Below are 18396 nucleotides of genomic sequence, written 5' to 3' on the forward strand. Positions count from 1 at the left end.
AGTAAAGACTCCACATCAAGACTGAGCGTGCTTCCCTGCATATGGTAATGCATCTTTCCTAGAAATAAGCACTCTGCACGGTTCCACTAGGAGAGCACACCTGAAGGCTGTGCACATGGAACTCTTCTGGACTCTGCCCTATGTGTCTCTTCCCTGGGCTAATTTGAATCAGTATGTTTTCATTGTAATAAACTGTACCAGTCAGTATAGTGGCTTTGCAGATTTCTGTGAGTCCTTTAAGGGAATTATCAAGCTTAAGAGTGATCTTGGATTGAGCTTTTACTTTTCTTTTTGGCCGCACCATGCAACTTGTGGGATGCTAGTTCCCCACCCAGGGATCGAAACTGGGCCCCCTGCAGTGGAAGCATGGAGTCAGGATTCCTAACCACTGGACTGCCAGGGAATTCCCATGAGGTGATCTTGGGACCTCCTGAATTTGCAGTTAGTACCAGAAGTGAGGGTGATCTTGGCAACTCCAGAACTTTGCAGACATATTATTTAATCCTCACAGCAAACTAATGAGGTTTAAGATCACATGGCTGAGAAGAGAACATAAACAAAATATTCTCTGACATAAATCATAACAGTATTTTCTTAGATCAGTTTCCAAAGGCAAAAGACATACCAGCTAAAATTAAAAAATGAGACTTAATCAAACTTATGAGCTTTTGCACAGCAAAGAAAACTGTAACAAAATCAAAAGATGACCTATGGACTGGGAGAATATATTAGCAAATGATGTGACCGAAAAGGGCTTAATTTCCAAAATATACAAACAGCTCCTACAACTCAATATCAAAAAAACAATCAAAAAATGGGCAGAAGACCTAAATAGACATTTCTCCAAAGAAGACATCCAGATGGTTATCAGGCACATGAAAGATGCTCAATGTCCCTAATCATTAGAGAAATGCAAATCGAAACTACAATGAAGTACCTCCTTACACCAGTCAGAATGGCTATCATCAAAAAGTCTACAAATAATAAATGCTGGAGAGGGTATGGAGAAAAAGGAACCCTCCTAAGCTGTTGGTGTGAATGTAAACTGGTGCAGCCACTATGAAAAACAGTATGGGGATTCTTTTAAAACAAGTAAAAATATTGTTACCATATGACCCAGCAATCCCACTCCTGAGCGTATATCGAAAAAAATAAAAACTCTAACTCGAAAGTATAAGTGCACCCTTGGGCTTTCCTGGTGGAGCAGTGGTTAAGAATCCGCCTGCTAATGCAGGGGTAACTGGTTCGATCCCTGGTCCAGGAAGATCCCACGTGCCGTGGAGCAACAAAGCCCATGTGCCACAACTACTAAGACTGTGCTCTAGACCCCACAAGCCACAGCTACTGAGCCCATGTGCCACAACTACTGAAGCCCACATGCCTAGGGCCCATGCTTTGCAACAGGAGAAGCCACTGCAATGAGAAGCCCACACACTGCAATTAAGAGTAGCCCCTGCTCACCACAACTGGAGAAGGCTCATGTGCGTCAACAAAGACCCAACTCAGCCAAAAATAAAATAAATAAATAAATTTATACTAAAAAAAACAAAAGGATACATGCACCCTAATGTTCGTTGCAGCACTGTTTACAATAGCCAAGACATGGAAGCAACCTAAGTGTCCATCCACAGATGAATGGATAAAGAAGATGTGCTATATTTATATAAAATGGAATATAACTCAGGCATAAAAAAGAATGAAATATTGCCATTTGCAGCAATATGGATGGACCTAGAGATTATCATACTAAGTGAAGTACATCAGACAGAGAAAGACAAATATTATATAACACTTATATGTGGAATCTAAAAAATAATACAAACAAAGCTATATACAAAATAGAACCAGACTTACAGACTTAGAAAACAATATTATGGTTACCAAAGGGGAAAGGTGGGGGGAGGGATAAATCAGCAGTATGGGACCTGCAGGTATATACTACTATATATAAAATAGATAAACAATAAGGATTTACTGTATAGCATAAGGAACTATATTCAATATCTTATAATAACCTATAATGGAAAATAATCTGAAAAAGAATGTATATACATATATATGTGTATATATGTGAAACACTTTGCTGTATACCTGAAGTTAACACAACATTGTAAATCAACTACACTTCAATTTAAAAAGAAAAAGAGAAAAAGATTACATAGCTAAGAAGTGGCCAATTTAAGGTTTGAAACCCAAAAGCCTGACTGCTAAAGTCATACATTAATCACTTTTCAGTTCTCACACTAGTGTAGAAATCAGTAAGGATGGTACTCTGTAAGGGACAGGGAGGATTTATAAAACTTCACCATAACTCTAACACAGTCTCAAGACTATCCATTTTTTATGCTGGCCAACCAACTTCTTGATACCTAATTGTTTTAAAATGTAGGTTTTATTATTATTCAGGTATAGTAAGGACAACAGATTTAGGAGATGACTGCCATTAAAAAGATAGTTCAGTATTTGTTTTTCTCCTTCTGAATTACTTCACCCTGTATGACAGACTCTAGGTCCATCTACTGCAATACCATATGCTAACACATATATATGGACTCTAAAAACAAAAATGGTTCTGAAGAACCTAGGGGCAGGACAGGAATAAAGACACGGATGTAGAGAATGGACTTGAGGACACGGGGAGTGGGAAGGGTAAGCTGGGACGAAGTGAGAGAGTGGCATGGACATATATACACTACCAAATGTACAATAGGTAGTGGGAAGCAGCCACATAGCACAGGGAGATAAGCTCGGTGCTTTGTGACCACCTAGAGGGGTGGGATAGGGAGGGTGGGAGGGAGGGAGATGCAAGAGGGAAGAGATAGGGGGACATATGTATATGTATAACTGATTCACTTTGTTATACAGCAGCAACTAACACACCATTGTAAAGCAATTATACTCCAATAAAGATGTTAAAAAAAAAAAAAAAGTTTGTTACAGTTCCCAAAAGCAGGGGAGATTCCATGCCATGCAAGCCTACACAGGGAAGCACCAGTGTCAGTCAGGAGGCAGAGGAAGTGGAGGCGAGAGCTTGTACTGTGATTTCCATAGGAAGAAACAGGGAAGGCAGGCTAAGAAGGTTTAGGACTGACTAGTTTGAATACTTTCAGCAGCCTCTGGGGTCTAGGGTCTGTCTCTAGTTGTCTGATAACTGCCCCTGAGGTGATTAGGGCTGGGGAATAGTGGCCCGGAGTGTGAGATCCCAATAAAGGAGGTGGTTTGGGTATGGACTCTAATAGGTTGGTTTGCATATGAAAGACAGCTCAATGGTGTCTCTAGAAACTGGGTAGCCCTGGGAGGGGCAGACCCTCCAGGGTCAGCAAGGCCCCAGATGGCAAAGTAACAGAAATACAGAAAATGAGATGGCATGATTATTCAATAATCCATACTGCCAGGTAGCAGGAAACAAGAAATAGGGTATACACCCACAATGAGTCAATATCACCCCCAAGGAGGTGAAAATTAGTTCCAAGGAGTGGAGAGGATGGTGAAAAAAATGTTACTTTTTATGTATAAAGCACAGGACTACGTATGTGAATAAATAAACAGAATATATATGGTATTAAAGCTTCATGGGTGGGGGACTGAGTGGGCCCCTTTGTGGCAAAAGGAGAGTGGAAATAAAATAAAAGTTGAGAAAAACTGGAATAAAGTATCCTAGATAATGAATGTAAATATTCTGTTAAGTGAAAAACAATCCATTATAATAATATATTATTAATGTACTAATATATTAATACAAATTTTTTTCTGATTTATATATAAAGTCATATAAATTTGCTCAGCAAGTGTTTGTCCATAAGACCTGATCAACTCTGTGCCAAGAAAACCTAGTCTCCAAAACCACAGAACTGAGAATCAGACTCTGAAGGGTGATGAGTGAAACTCCACTATTCTCTGCTTGGGCACCACCATTTCTCTAAAAGATTTCCTATCTTCTCCCTCTAAAATATCATTAATGTTATAAAGACATCTTGTAAAACAGAGATTTGTGCTTTTAAGTGGCTGGGGGTGGAGGAGCAGCTCTATACTCACCAAGAGTTTGCTGATCTTAGATTGGCTCGAGTATTTCTGGGTTAATTGTTCTTTCTCTTTTTTATAATTTCTGCTGCATCTGAGAGAATAAGGGAGGTAATCAGAAATGCAATGGGTAGTGCCCACTTTGGCAAAATGAAGTAAAATTGGCCTGATACAAAGAAGATGAGCATAGGACTTGCATAAGGATGACACAAATGTTTATGAGACATTCCATTTTTTCTTCCTTCTTTATTGAAAAAAAGACATGAGAAACTACCTGGAATAATGGAAATGTTTTATATCTTGTTTTGAGTGACTACAACTATAAAAACTTATTAAACTGAACACAAGATCATTGTATTTTATTGAATATTAAACATGCTTTAATTTTTAAAATGAGTGCTGTGAGAAGACTGAAACAATGATTTAACTCTGGGGTTTGCAGGTTTGACTGCCTTATATATAACTAAGGTTGAATAAATAGAGCACTAAGCATAAGCTTATTGTACTTTATATAACAGATGAAACTGCATTGGAAAATCACATATTTATAAATTGAAGAGTTCATGAGAAAATGGAGGCCCACAGATAAAACTGACTTTACAAATATTGCAGCTGGAAGAAGAGCAGCACTAGAGGGAAAAGTATCCAAGAGCATGCCCAGATTGCTTACCGCACGCTAGGTATTGTACTGGCATTTCAAATTCCTTATTTCATTGATTGTTTATACCAACCCTATGAAGAAGTCACTGCTAAAAATCCATTTTTACCTTTTGAACAATGACAGGTTAAGTGACCTACCCAAGGTTACAAAGCTAAAAATGGTAAAGCTAAATCTTGAGGCTCTATTTCTGATGTCAAAGTCTGTACTCTTGACAACCAAGGCATATTACTTCCATTCAGTCATTGTAGGTTAGCTTAGGCTAGTTTAATTATGCATGATGAGCCATTAAATGGCAACTTGAATCACATTGGCCACTCTACTTTTAAATATGTAAAAGTATAAATATGTGCTATAACAATAGCACAGCCAAACCTGATTATTTTAATCTCTTTAATTCGGTTAAATGGCAGAATTTTAATGTCTCAGTATGGTCAGCAGCATTCCATTAAGTCAATACAGCAACTTCAGGCAAATTAATGTACATATGAAATACAGAGCTGCAAAAAAGACGGGAGGAGCTGATTGAGTTTACTGAGTCATTCTTGTGATCTTGACCCTAGATTTTTATGCACTTGGCTTGTCGGGTATACATAATTTGTGAGTAGTTTGCGTACCTGTGCTAATTTAATTGCATTATAGGTGAGCTAAGCAGAGGAAGCAATAATGAACACATTGAAAAGAGAAGATTCCAGTGAACACATTGAAAAGAGAAGGTTCCAAGCTGTCTAAGTGAGGGTAGAGAGAGAAAAAAAAAAAAAAAAAAAATTATTATTTGAGGGAAGTTTTGAAGCTTCCTTTACACTGGTTGTGTGTGTGAATATTTGTTTGTGTGTGTGTGTGTGTATGTGTGTGTATATATATATATATATATAATCGATGTCATTGTTGTTACTGATGCACACATAAAACTCAACAGCATGTGTGGATCTGTGACAAAAAGGAATCCTTTTGGACTTAAGCCAAATCTTTCTACCTCCAGAAGAGTAAAACCTATTCTGAAACTAATATGCAGCAAACAAGGGACATTTGCCTCCAATGTTGCAAATGACATGTATTATGATCCATATAGGCAACAGTTTCCTACAACCAGAATGCTGGACAGAGAAAAGCTTCCTGGGCAAAAAATATTTATTTTAGGTTTTGAAAGATAGTAGTAGTTTTCCAGGAAGACAAGATAAGTATAAATATTCTCGGAAGAGGCACTAGCAACTAAAACAGGTATAGAGAAATCAAAAAACACGGTGTCTTCTTAAAGCATAAATAGTTTGGTAAAAGTGGGAATTTGTAGTACCCTAGGGGAATGAATCACGGAAGGCTTTTTGGCCATGCACGGATTTTGGATATTATCCTATAAGGATCTTTTAGATGAGTTTGTCCATTATGAAAATATGAGATTTAAAAAAAAGGTTAATGGGGGCCCAATCTGAACGTATCAAAAGGAGGTTGTAGATTGAAGACTTATTTGGCACGCAAATAAGACTATTCTAGACAGATAAGCAATCACACATGTACAGAAGAAAAAAAAAAAGAAAAAGCCCAAACCAAAAAACAGCCTTGCCCTAAGTACCGGGGAATTGGGTCAGTACAGGAAAACTGAACTGGAAGATTTTTTTTTTTAATATAAATTTATTTATTTATTTATTTTTGGCTGTGTTGGGTCTTTGTTGCTTCACGCAGGCTTTCTCTAGTTGCGGTGAGTGGCGGTTACTCTTTGTTGCATTGTACGGGCTTCTCATTGCAGTGGCTTCTTTTGTTGTGAGGCACAGGCTCTAGGCACGTGGGCTTCAGTAGTTGTGGCACATGAGCTCAGTAGTTGTGGCTCGTGGTCTCTAGAGCACAGGCTCAGTAGTTGTGGCACACGGGCTTAGTTGCTCCGCGGCATGTGGGATCTTCCCACACTAGGGCTCGAACTCGTGTCCCCTGCATTGGCAGGAGGATTCTTAACCACTGCGCCACCACAGAAGTCCATTGGAAGATTTTTAATAGAAAAACAGTGGAAACAGTTTCACATCATATTCTTCAGTAGAGGCTTGGGAGGAAACCCACTGTTCTCCAGGAGGTAATTGAATGTTCCCATTTTCTATATTTCAATTGAAAATTTTTTCACTATATTTTGGGCTATTATTTATCTTGGTCCTTGACAATATTCATTTTTGAGGTTATAGTGTATAGTCATTTCTCATTTTGTATTTTTGGTTTTTTGAAATAAAAAGCATTTTAAAAACTTCTAATAGTTTGTTTTTTTAACCAAAATCAAGTCCTCAGAGACTATAGAAAAGCTAAGTGTACAATGGGATGGCAAATTCTGTATATGTAGTACTGGCCTATGGATGTGTATGTAAACACACTATGCTTTCTATAAAAGATCAGGTGAAAACTGTGCCCATGGAGAAGGACTTTTGTGCAGCAGACACACATTCTAATTATTTCATCCTCATTGGCTTCTGTACAGCTCAAAGGAATGTAAGGAAGGGGGTGAAGGTGTAGGAAAGAAAAAAAGTGGTATGTATAGATGGAACTGATGTTAGCAAAAAAGTGCTTTATTACACATCAGGCAGTTTTTTGAGCTTGCTTAGTTCCCGATGGAAGGTTTTCACTGTAGGGGGCAATTGACCTTAGGAAATAATCAGTGGGAAGCCTATGAATTGTAAAAAAAAAAAACAACAAAGGCTTTTGCAAGTCATTCTATGTGGATAAATAGGTAAAAATCCTCACATTGGGGGCATTTATGAGGACCCACTGGCCTTACCTCTTTACCTCCCATTTCCCCTAATTGGCTTCACTCCTCAACTTCTTCTCTTTTCCTCTTAGGCAATGTGAAATAGACCTTTATACATGACAAGATTTCTTTTATATTTCTATTTGGACAGGGAGAATGGGGAGAAACCATACTGAAAAGGGCAACTTATCATACCTCGTTTTTCCCCGTTTATTATAAAAATAAGAGTACAACTGAGGGACTTCTGCTGAGTGTGGCAGCTACTTCAGCACTGTAAAAGGGGCTCCAGCTGTAAAGGGTCTCCAGCCAACTAGATGGAGCAGCACTTCTCACCACAGCCACGTTCAGGTTGTCTTTTCCAAACAGACAGCTAAATTAGGAGTTAAGAGATGCCCACGTAGGCTTTTATGCTGCAAATAAAAGATGAAAGAGCCCTAACTTACAGGAAATATTAAAGAAAGAAAAACACCTAGGCGGAAAGCAGAGTAGCTAAATGACTTGCATTTGGGTTTTATTTTGCTGGTCAGTCCACAGGACTCAATATTTTGTTCATTTTAAATTCATTCTAAATTAAACATATTTTTGTGAAAATTTCCCAAAATGGTTAAAATGAGACAGGTCTTTTTCTCTCCTAGGTAATTTTGGGAGACTGGTTGGAATTTGTTAACCCATGTGTGAAAATCGCGTTTACATTCGCATGAATGTCTGCAGGTATGTGATGTTCTCATATATAAACATAGATCTACAAATCTCTTTTCAAAGCATAGGTAACCCTTTAGTAACATCAGCCATCTCTGTGGTTCAATGCTGACACCCTTCGGGGTACGGCTCAAAATGACATCTTTCAAAAATTCATGGAAATAACTCTTTTATGTTGAGATTTTACTATCTTGTACTAGCTTTCATTTTCTTCAATATACTACTAACATATATGCAAAATCTTATCTTTTACATTACACAATTTCCATCACAAAAGTCACATCCTGTTTCCTTTTTTTTTTTTTTGCGGCACGTGGACCTCTCACTGTTGTGGCCTCTCCCGTTGCGGGGCACAGGCTCCGGACGCGCAGGCCCAGTGGCCACGGCCCACGGGCCCAGCTGCTCCATGGCACTTGGGATCCTCTCGGACGGGGGCACGAACCTGTGTCCTTCGCACCGGCAGGCAGACTCTCAACCACTGCGCCACCAGGGAAGCCCCTGTTTCCTTTTTTAGTCCTCTTATTATTTGGGCAGTGTCTTGAAGTTGGTACATGAATCAATGAATATTTATTAAATGAATGAAAGTAACAAAGCCCTAAAATTTATTGATAAGATTACATCTGTCTCTAGGAACTAAAAAATAGCAATAATTAAGAATAAACATTTCATAGTTCATAATCTGTACAAGACGCTGTTTTATTAATTTATATAATCCTCATAAAACTTCATGAGATGTCATTATTAATATCTCAGTGTTACAGATAAGAGCAGTGAGATGCAGAGATGTAATGTATTCAAGTTGACAGTGGCAAAGCAAGGATTTGAACCAATGCAGCCTTCAGGCTGTGCTCTTAATTACTATGCTATATATAGCTTTCCTGACAGACTATATTTATTATGTCTGTTGTAAGTGCTTTACATGCACTAATTCATTTGTACCATGAATTCTATTTACAGAAGCTGGCTGTAAGCCATGATGGGTTATATTAGCACTTTCATTGGCCTTTAACAATACCAAACATAGGCTGAGGATTTCATACTTCTGTTGTTTTATTCTAATGCAGTGGTTATAAAAATGTGGATTGGAAAACCAGGGGTCCCCAGTATCCTTTTAGCTCATCCATTTGCATAGTCAAAGCTCTTCTAGATACCAAAGAAAGTGTTTCGTAAGTTTTTTGTTCTTTTTCTCTTCACATATTTTATAAAATTTTTTAAAACATGCAGTATTCATTGTGGAAGAGATAAGAAACCCTGAGTGTAAAAACTACAGCAAATAGATGGAAAATTTTAAAAGAAATCATGGACTTGGGATTGGTTCACGTTGGCAGAGTAGAAGGACCTGTGCTCACTCATTCTTGTGAGAGCACCGGAATCACAACTAACTGTCATTGACAGGAAGACACTGGAACTCACCAAAAAATTACCCCACATCCAAAGACAAAGGAGAAGCCACAATTAGACGGTAGGAGGGGCGCAATCACAATAAAATCAAATCCGATAATGGCTGGGTGGGCGACTCACAAGCTAGAGAACAATTATAACACAGAAGTACACCCACTGGAGTAAAGGTTCTGAGCCCCACGTCAGGTTTCCCAACCTGGGGGCCCAGCAATGGGAGGAGGAATTCCCAAAGAATCAGACTTTGAAGCCTAGTGGAATTTGATTGCAGGATGTCTACAGGACTGGGGGAAACAGAAACTCCACTCTCGGAGGGCACACACAAAGTAGTGTGTACAGCAGGAACCAGGAGGAAGCAGTGACCCCATAGGAGGCTGAACCAGACTTACCTGCTAGTCTTGGAGGGTCTCCTGCAGAGGTGGGGCGTGCCTGTGGCTCACTGCAGGGGCAAGGACACTGGCAGCAGAAGTTCTGGGAAGTACTTCTTGGCCTGAACCTCCCAGAGTCCACCGTAAGCCCCACCAAAGAGCCAGTAGTCTCCAGTTCTGGGTCGCCTCAGGCCAAACAACCAACAGGGAGGGAACTCTGCCCACCAATCAGCAGACAAGCAAATTAAAGTTTTACTGAGCTCTGCCCACCAGAGCAACACCCAGCTCTACCCACCACCAATCCCTCCCATCAGGAAGTTTGCACAAGGCTCTGAGATAGCCTCATCCACGAGAGGGCAGACAGCAGAAGAGAAAAGAACTACAATTCTGCAGCCTGTGGAATGAAAACCACATTCACAGAAAGATAGACAAAATGCAAAGTCAGAGGACTATGTACCAGATGACTGAAAGAAGATAAAACCCCAGAAACACAACAAATGAAGTGGAGATAGGCAACATGCCAGGAAAAGAATTCAAAATAATGATAGTGAAGACGATCCAGGACCTTGGAAAAAGAGTGGTGGCAAAGATCGAGAAGATGCAAGAAATGTTTAACAAAGACCTAGAAGAATTAAAGAACAAGCACCTAGAAGAATTAAAGAACAAACAAACAGAGGTGCCTAGAAGAATTAAAGAACAAGCACCTAGAAGAATTAAAGAACAAACCAACAGAAGTGAACAATACAATAACTGAAGTGAAAAACACACGAGAAGGAATCAATAGAATAACTGAGGCAGAAGAACAGATAAGTGACCTGGAAGACAGAATGGTGGAATTCACTGCCACAGAACAGAATAAAGAACAAGCAAGAAAAGAAATGAAGACAGCCTTAAAGACCTCTGGGACAACATTAAATGCACCAACATCCACATTATAGGGGTCCCAGAAAGAGAAGAGAGAGAGAAAGGACCTGAGAAAATATTTCAAGAGATTATATTTGAAAACTTCCCTAATATGGGAAAGGAAATGGCCACCCAAGTCCAGGAAGCACAGAGAGTCCTAGGCAGGGTAAACCCAAGGAGAAACACGCCAAGATACATAGTAATCAAATTGCGAAAAATTAAAGATAAAGAAAAATTATTAAAAGCAACAAGAGAAGAACAAATAACATACAAGGGAACTCCCATAAGGTTAACAGCTCATTTCTCAGCAGAAACTCTACAAGCCAGAAGGGAGTGGAACGATTATCATAAAGTGATGAGAGGGAAGAAACTACAACCAAGATTACTCTGTCAGCAAGGAACTCATTCAGATTCGATGGAGAAATCAAAAGCTTTACAGACAAGCAAAAGCTAAGAGAATTCAGTACCATCAAACCAGCTTTACAACAAATGCTAAAGGAACTTCTCTAAGTGGGAAACAGAAGAGAAAAAAAGACGTACAAAAACAAACCCAAAACAATTAAGAAATGGTAATAGGAGCATACATATTGATAATTACCTTAAATGTGAATGGATTAAATGTTCCAACCAAAAGACACAAGTTCGCAGAATGGATACAAAAACAAGACCCGTATATACGCTGTCTACAAGAGACCCACTTCAGACCTAGGGTAACATACAGACTGAAAGTGAGGGGATGGAAAATGATGTACCATGCAAGTGGAAATCAAAAGAAAGCTGGAGTAGCAATACTCAAATCAGATAAAATAGACTTTAAAATAGAGAATGTTACAAGAGATAAGGAAGGATACTACATAATGATCAAGGGATCAGTCCAAGAAGAAGATATAACAATTATAAATATATATGTACCCAACGTAGGAACACCTCAATACATAAGGCAAATGTTAACACCTATAAAAGAGGAAATCGACAGTAAAACAATAATAGAGGGGGACTGGCACCTCACTTACACCAATGGACAGATCATCCAGACAGCAAATTAATAAGGAAACACAAGCTTTAAATGACACAATAGACCAGATAGATTTAATTGATATTTATAGGACATTCCATCCAAAAACAGCAGATTACACTTTCTTCTCAAATGCAAACAGAACATTCTCCGGGATAGATCACATCTTGAATCACAGATCAAGCCTCGGTAAATTGAAGAAAATTGAAATATCAAGCATCTTCTGACCACAACTCTATAACATTAGAAATCAATTACAGGGAAGAAAATATAAAAAAACACAAACACATGGAAGCTAACCAAGAGATCACTGAAGAAATCGAAGAGGAAATTAAAAAATACCTAGAGACAAATGACAATGAAAACATGACGATCCAAAACCTATGGGATGCAGCAAAAGCAGTTCTAAGAGGGAAGTTTATAGCTATACAAGCCTACCTCAAGAAACAGGAAAAATCTCAAATAAACACTCTAACCTTAAACCTAAAGGAACTAGAGAAAGAAGAACAAACAAAACCCAAAGTTAGTAGAAGGAAAGAAATCATAAAGATCAGAGCAGAAATAAATGAAATAGAAACAAAGAAAACAATAGCAAAGATCAATAAAACTAGAAGCTGGTTCTTTGAAAAGATAACAAATTTGATAAACCTTCAGCCAGACACATCAAGAAAAAGAGGGTGAACACTCAAATCAATAAAATTAGAAATGAAAAACGAGAAGTTACAACAGACACTGCAGAAATAGAAAGCATGATAAGAAACTGCTACAAGAAACTCTATGCCAATAAAATGGACAACCTGGAAGAAAAGACAAATTCTTAGAATGGTATAAGCTTCCAAGACTGAACCAGGAAGAAATAGAAAATATGAACAAACCAATCACAAGTAATGAAATTCAAACTGTGATTAAAAATCTTCCAACAAACAAAACTCTAAGCCCACATGGCTTCACAGGTGAATGTTATCAACATTTAGAGAAGAGGTAACAACCAGCCTTCTCTAACTCTTCCAAAAAATTGCAGAGGAAGTCACGCTCCCAAACTCATTCTATGAGACCCCCATCACCCTGATACCAAAACCAGACATAAATACTAGAAAAAAGAAAATTACATACCAATATCACTGATTAATATAGATGCAAAAATTCTCAACAAAATACTAGCAAACAGAATCCGACAACACATTAAAAGGATCATACACTATGATCAAGTGGGATTTATCCCAGGGATGTAAGGATTCTTCAATATACACAAATCAATCAGTGTGATACACTATATGAACAAATATGATCATCTCAGTAGATGCAGAAAAAGCTTTTGACAAAATTCAACACCCATTTATGATAAAAAAAAACTCTCCAGGAAATGGACATAGAGGGAAGCCACCTCAACATAAAAAAGGCCGTATACAACATACCCACAGCAAACATCATTCTCAATGGTGAAAAACTGAAAGCATTTCCTCTAAGATGAACAAGACAAGGATGTCCACTCTCGCCACAGTGATCAGAGAATAAAAAGAAATAAAAGGAAAAGATGAAGTAAAACTGCCACTGTTTGCAGATGACTTGATACTATACATAGATAATCTTAAAGATGCCACCAGAAAACTACTAGAGCTAATCAATGAATTTGGTAAAGTAGCAGGATACAAAATTAATGCACAGAAATCTCTTGCATTCCTATACACTAACAATGAAAGATCAGAAAGAGCAATTAAGGCAAGAGTCCCAATCACCATTGCAACAAAAAGAATAAAATACCTAGGAATAAACCTGGCTAAGGAGATAAAAGACCTCTACTCAGAAAACTAAAAGACACTGATGAAACAAATCAATGATGACACAAACCGATGGAGAGAGATACAAGTTCTTGGATGGGAGGAATCAATATTGTGAAAATGACTCTACTACCCAAAGCAATCTACAGATTCAATGCAATCCCTATCAAATTACCAATGGCATTTTTTACAGACCTAGAACAAAAAACCTTAAAATTTGTATGGAGACACAAGAGATCCCGCGTAGCCAAAGCAATCTTGAGGGAAAAAAATGGAGCTGGAGGAATCCGACTCCCTGACTTTAGACTATACTACAAAGCTACAGTAATCAAGACAATATGTTATTGGTACAAAAACAGAAATATAGATCAAGGGAACAGGTTACAAAGCCCAGAGATAAACCCATGCACCTATGGTCAAGTAATCTATGACAAAGGAGGCACAATACAGAATGGAGAAAAGACATCTCTTCAGTAAGTGGTGCTGGGAAAACTGGACAGCTACATGTTAAAGAATAAAATTAGAACACTCCCTAACACCATACAGAAAAATAAACTCAAAATGGATTAAAGACCTAAATGTAACAGACACTATAAAACTCTTAGAGGAAAACATAGGAAGAACATTCTTTGAAATAAATCACAGTAAGATCCTTTTGATCCACCTCCTAGAATAATGGAAATAAAAACAAAAATAAAGAAATGGGGCCTAATGAAACTTAAAAGCTTTTGCACAGCAAAGGAAACTGTAAACAAGATGAAAAGACAGCCCTCAGAATGGGAGAAAATATTTGCAAATGAAGCAACTGACAAAGGATTAATCTCCAAAATATCTAAACAGCTCATGCAAGTCAATATTAAAAAAACAGTCAACCCAATCCAAAAATGGGCAGAAGACCTAAATAGACATTTCTCTAAAGAAGACATGCAGACGGCCAAGAGGCACATGAAAAGGTGCTCAACATCACTAATTATTAGAGAAATGCCAATCAAAACCACAATGAGGTATCGCCTCACACCAGTCAGAATGGCCATCATCAAAAAATCTACAAACAACAAATGCCGGACAGGATGTGGAGAAAAGGGAACCCTCTTGCACTGTTGGTGGGAATGTAAATTGATACAGCCACTATGGAGAACAGTATGGAGGTTCCTTAAAAAACTAAAAATAGGATTATGATATGATCCAGCAATCCCACTACTGGACATATACCCAGAGAAGACCATAATTCAAAAAGACACATGCACCCCTATGTTCATTGCAGCACTATTTACAATAGCCAGGTCATGGAGGCAACCTAAATGCCCATTGATAGAGGAATGGATAAAGAAGAAGTGGTACATATATACAATGGAATATTACTCAGCCATAAAAAGGAACAAAATTGGGTCATTTGTAGAGATATGGATGGACTTAGGAACTGTCATACAGAGTGAAGTAAGTCAGAGAAAAAGAAATATCGTATACTAACACATATATGTGGTTTGCAAGGCAGAAATAGAGACACACATGTAGCGAACAAGCATATGGATACCAAAGGGGGAAAGCGGTGGGTGGGGAGTGGTGGAATGAATTGGGAGATTGGGATTGACATCTATACACTAACACGTATATGTATCTATTTTACTAATATGTAAACTAGATAGCTAATTAAGAAAAGAAATCATGCATCTGCTCCTTAAATCCATTAATTTTAAGGAGAAGGGGTTTTGAGGTCACCCATATCCCACCAAACTGGATCTATTAACTACTGAACCATCTTAAATTCCTTATTAAAGATGTAACAAGCAATGATTATTCCACAAATTTTAAGAATGATTCTTTACTCTCTAACTTCTGTTAATGGGATGCCAATACTTTAGTGTATGTACATTTTATTTTTTACCATTTCCAGTAAAGCTGCTCTTTCCTCTAATCCATACCAAAGTTATGTTAAGGTAATGCTAAAATAAGCACTAGTTATTCCTAATTCTATAAAGACAACCAACAAATTCTTATATATTAATTTTACATTCCCATGTGATTCCCTAATTGAACTTCTGGTGAGAAATACCAGGAATGAAAATGTTCTAATAAAAAATACATAATTCCATAAGCTTTGCCGTTCACACAAATGCTTAATTCCTAGGCTATGTAAGTTTTTTTCAGTCTGCAGTTAGCTGTTTAATCGTTTCCTAGGACCAGTATAAAAGTCATTACTTATTTTAAGATATTCATACAGAGAGGCATCATTATATTCCATTGCAATCAGTATATTAGTTATCTTATAACTAGTTCCAAATTTGGGCTCTGGTTTTTTATTTTTAACATGAATAAGTTTGTGTCCTTCAGATATGGTATTACTATTACATGTACTATATGTAACTATCCTACACATAAACATCAGACTTTGTAGACATATATCCACCATTAAGTTAAAGGGTGGCATCTTTATGATATATACTAATCTCAAAGCATATTCTTCTCAATTAAACATCATTAGAATTTTTGATAACAATCAAAGCAAATAATTAATAATAAAACTTTTCAATCTACTGTATAAGCATCACCTTCCTTGAAATTTCTGGGTTAGACCTAGATTCATTGACATATACTATCTCTTCTATTACACTTCTATAATATTCCTTAGGCAAAATTATCTGCCAATTACAGAATAGAAAAAGTGTGGTGGGAAGACTCTAAAAATGACCCCCAGTGACCCTGCCTCCTGGTATTGGGCATCTTTGTGTAATCCCCTGCCCTTGAGTGTAGGTTTGACCTGTGACTTGCTTCTAACCAGTAGAACACAGCAGAGGGGATGAAATGTCATTTCCGTGATTAGGTACATAAGATTATAACTTCCCTTTTGCTAGAAAATTGTCTCACTTGCATAGTCAATTTGCACAGTTTAACAAAGTAAGCAGCTGTGTGTAGATACCCATGTGATAATGAATTGAGGGCATCCTTTGGCCAATAGCCAGCAAGTGGCTGAAGCTCTCAATCTAACAATATTCAATAAACTGAATTCTGTCAACAAGCATATGACTATGAAAGCAGATCCTTTCCCAGTTGGGTTTTCAGATAAAAACCCAGTCATGGCCGGCACCTTGTTTGCCACTTTCAGATGAGACCTCAAAGCAAAGAACCCAGATGAGCTGTAGCCAGACTACTGACCCACAGAAACTGTGACATAATAGATGGGTGCTGTTTTAAGCCTCTAATTTAATGGTATTATTGTACCATAATATTATTATGCCAGTGTTTTAATACAGCATCAGAAACTTAATATATTAACTCAGGCACCTGTTCTCTTTGAAGCCAGAAACAGAATTAGGGCTTTGATTCCTAGAGGTGCCCCTCTTCTTAAAAGTAAAAAAATAACTAAATTATATGAAAATATGGGAATGAACCTAGAATGCCGAGAGAATAAGTGGCACTGAGGATTACAAAAATATGAAATCCAGTTGTATACTGTACAATAAGTAGAATACTGGCCCTTGCAAAACAGTTTCATACTTAACTAATGTGGAAAGAAAAAATATTTATGATCATGACCAAGAGCCTGGTTATATCAGCCTCTTATGAACCCACTTTTTTTTAATTTAAATATTCACTTATGTATTTTTCATACATTTAAAGTTTCCAATTGACTAATAAAAAATATTAATCCATGGTTCCTCTTTGAATAAGTGAAATTGTCTTAATAGAAGAATTTGTCACATTTTATCTTCAGATTCACAGCTACCTTTACTTTCTCTATGCTGATTTTTATTTCACTGTTACTTTTTTTCTGATGATAATCTTGATGTTAAAATGGTTATATATTTCTGAGAACTGTAAGTTTCAGTGTGAAGTTAGCAGCATTATATGTTGCCTTTTAAATTCTATGCCTATGTATATAGAGTATTTCATCTTGGCCTTTTAAAAAACCACTACTTTAGCTCACACATGAAGGAAAAAGAGAGACCATGCCCATGAAAATTATACCAATGCTTTTTAGCACAATAAGTCAACAATAGAATTAAAATAAAATAAAATAATTATTTGAGACAATACATTTTATGCATTAAACTTGGACTTCTACAGAGCTGATCTTTAGGTGTATCTTGTGAAAAGCTATAGAATGAATTCCTCCAGGATTACTTTTAAAGGAAGAAATTAAATTTTCCATGCAACACCACTATGTATACAAGAAAAAATATTCATAGATGCATGATAAACATTTTAATTGGATTACACTTTTATAGCTAGAACTGAAATATAATTTTATGTCACAAGCATTCAGGCACATTTTATCAATTTTATGTTCTTTTACCCATATGAAATGTGTGATATATGATATAAATATACACACACTTTGTATAGGAGTTACATTTTTGAAGGCTAAAAACAAAAAAAGCCAGAGAAAATGTCAATAGAAGATGCTTGCCTTTATCTTAATGCTGTGTTTTAAACTAAGAGAATATTCACTATAACTACATATTTGCCATACTTGCTCAGGCTGATGATACTATTTTGAATTCGAAAAACATTATCAAGACTTGCTCAAAATGAACTACCAAGTAACTGTGGTTCTATAGTGACTTCAGAAAACAGAACACCCTGTCTTCCATGACTGACTGATGTAGGACTGTGGAAACAAACTATAGGGAAAGTCCATTAACTGAAGTACCTCTTTGAAAACTGGAGAAGGAAGATGGTCATTGTCAGACTCTAACCATGATAGGTGAAATATAATTACTAAAATTTCATACATAGGAATGCTAAGTTAGTTTTGTCTCTCTGGGATATTGGGATAAAACAATGAGTTAATTCTTCTACCATTCCTGAACAAAGGTCTTAGAAGAGTAGCTGGA

The 18396-nt window shown here is 37.2% G+C and overlaps 1 protein-coding gene and 1 non-coding gene across 2 annotated transcripts in view; one reads left to right on the forward strand and one right to left on the reverse strand.

Moving 5' to 3' along the window:
* The window catches only part of CNTN6 (contactin 6), a 293831-nt gene that overhangs the window by 177569 nt on the left and 97866 nt on the right, over window positions 1–18396 (reverse strand). The window lies entirely within an intron of this gene.
* On the forward strand, window positions 4154–4258 carry LOC136130075 (U6 spliceosomal RNA). Its single transcript, XR_010656280.1, has one exon. It is a non-coding gene; the product is annotated as a U6 spliceosomal RNA (small nuclear RNA).

The sequence above is a fragment of the Phocoena phocoena genome, chromosome 10 (genome assembly GCF_963924675.1).
Source record: "Phocoena phocoena chromosome 10, mPhoPho1.1, whole genome shotgun sequence".
NCBI classification, from domain to species: Eukaryota; Metazoa; Chordata; class Mammalia; order Artiodactyla; family Phocoenidae; genus Phocoena; species Phocoena phocoena.